The following is a 2,755-nucleotide window of genomic DNA, read 5'->3' on the forward strand; positions in this document are numbered from 1 at the left end:
TAAGACCATAAGAGTGAAATATGCTTGTCTCTGGATGAACCCCGTGAAGGTTTTGTTCTAGTATATACATTTTAAACAGTCTGGGCTCATTCTTCACTCACCATCTTAACTTTAAGATATTGTGGGTCAGACTTTCCCTCCATACCACCAGACCTTATAGCTCCCATTGCCTTTATTTGGACTTAGTGGTGTTTAGCATTTCTGCAAATCAGGCCCTGTGGCCATAATCAGATATATTTATTCAATATTTTTAATGTCAAGCTTGCAAGACTGTACAGTAGTTCAGGGGAGACTTCCATTAGGAAGCACTGTCTTCAGAAATTCTGGAGTACAATCTGTCCCTGGACTGAAATATACATATATATTTCCAAAAGCAAGTTTTTTATTTCAAAATTTTGCTATCGCTGAAACCAAGTTCTTTGTTATGTGTTTTGTAAGAACAATTCTGAGTGGCGTATTATGTGTCATAGTGGACAGAGCCCTTGTCTGGTACTCAGGAGACCTGGGTTCTATACCTGCCACTGGCCTGCTGTCACCCAGCAGGCCTCTCGATGCCTCAATTTCCCAATCTGAAAATTGGGGATGGTGATACTGACCATCATTGAAAAGCACTTTTAGGTTTACTGATTAAAAAGCACTACATAAGAGCTAGATATTATCAAAATAACTTTCTTTTTACATTAAAAATTTAAGCCTGTAACCTGGAAGGGGTGACTATACATCAAAACTAGATATAATTACTTACACACACACTATTTTGGAAGAATGTTAAGGTTTCAAAGTCAAGTGCATGAAGGTTAGGAAATGGCAGAATTAAGATTCTTAATTCACTCCCCTTGTGTATATGCATTATATGATCATACACACATTCTCTTCCACAGAAACACCCCCACATTCAGTGCACAGGGTGGATGGTGCTCAGTGACTGAGCAGTTGTTCAGTATTTTGTTTTATCATTGTTCAGTGTGTGTGGCCCCATGCTTTCTTCCCTGCACACGATTCAAATCCTGGGGTAAATAATTACTTCCTCATAGGCTTTCCTGTGGCACTCTTCAGGATCGTATCTAAGTGCTTCACAGACATTAATGAATTTATTTTCATAACACCCTAGTGAAGTGATATTATCCCCATTTGCAATGTGGTACACAAACCCCACATTGTGAAAGAAGGGGGTAGAGGACTATACTGGGCCAGCTAGCCCCACCCCTCCAAGCCTGCAGAGCACATTCCAACTGAAGACAGGGTTGAAAAGGAAGCAACCCAGTTCAGAAGCAGGAGCTGTGGAGGAGTGCAGACCTATCCTGAAGGCTTCTGCGAACTGGAGAAGCCTCCGTGACAGAACAGGATTAGAATGTGGAGCCCAGCAGAGACTGGCAGTTTGGTTTCCTTTTTCTTTTCTCCTTTTCGGGGACCAGAAACTGAGGGAAGGAAGCAGTGGTAGGAAGTGACCCAGGGAAGGTAACTCAGAGGACCCATCCCAGAGGCCAAACACGGCTGACCTTCCTAGGGCCGTGGGTGGGCCTGGACTCCCCTACCACTACCCCATGACCAAGTGGATACTAATCACTAGGCCACCCAAGGACCCCATTACACCATTTCATAGAGCAAAAACTGAGGCCCAGAGGCCTCGATTCACAAAGGGACTTTGGTGCAGAAGTCCAACATTTAGGTATCACTGATATTCACAAAAACTATGGATGCCTAATCTTGGAGGTGTCCTTTTGTCAGCAGGCATGTGCAAAACCACTGAAGTCCTGATGATGACAAGCTGCTTAACATGCTAGCTCAGGCCTAAATCCCAATGGGATTCTCAAGATAGGTGTTCCCTTTCCTACAGGGCCCAATCCAGTAGGTGTGCTCAAAGCACTCCTAACCCACACAAAAAAGACTGCTGTGGTTGAGATGTCCTTCCATCAGTTTTCCATTATACCCAATAGCCCATTGGTTAGAGCACTCACCTGAGATGCAGGACAGCTAGGTTTTAATTCCCTCTCTACCCTGCTTTGAACCCAGATCCCCTACCTCCTGTGGTTATGGAACTCACATGGGGCTATTGGCTATCATAGATTGGGGTCTCTCTCCAGGTCTATCATGCGAAAGTGCTGACCCGATTTAGGCACCTAACTACAGGAGAGGGTTCACGTCAGAGGGAGGCGTCTGCTTCCAGCCTGTCAATTAGATGCCTATGGCCCTAAACTCTGCTTCTTCCTGTATGTTTTGCTCCTGGCTAGTTTAAGTGGCTTCCTGCTCAGTAGGATGGCTTCTGTGAATCCTTTTCCTATATAATGCCTGGGGATCTCGGCTGCCTAACTTGGGGCTTGGAAAACCTCTGGGACACATAGGAGTTGGTGTTACAATGCCTAAGTCCTCTTTGTGAATCTGTCCCAAAGAGATTAAGGGCAAAAGTGCCCACTAATTTTAGGTGCCCAATTTGAGATGCCTAGGACCTAATCTTTCAGATTATTTAGTATTATGGGACTTTATTTTCAGAGCACATTTTGACTTCATTAGCAGTTGTGAATACTCAGTATTTGTGCAAACCAGATCCCAGGGCCTCGAGTACCAAAAAAATGAGAACACAATTAGTGGTCACTTGTAAGTTGTTGGTTTATGTGGCTTGAGTAGCATCACACAGGAACTCTGTGGCAGAGTAGAGATAGAAACAAATTCTCCAGGGCAGCATTTAAATATGCTTTTAAATATGATTACCTTTTTTTCTTGCAGTCCCCTGATTCATTCACTACACACCTTCTAA

The sequence above is a fragment of the Eretmochelys imbricata genome, chromosome 1 (assembly GCF_965152235.1).
Source record: "Eretmochelys imbricata isolate rEreImb1 chromosome 1, rEreImb1.hap1, whole genome shotgun sequence".
In the NCBI taxonomy this organism is placed as follows: Eukaryota; Metazoa; Chordata; order Testudines; family Cheloniidae; genus Eretmochelys; species Eretmochelys imbricata.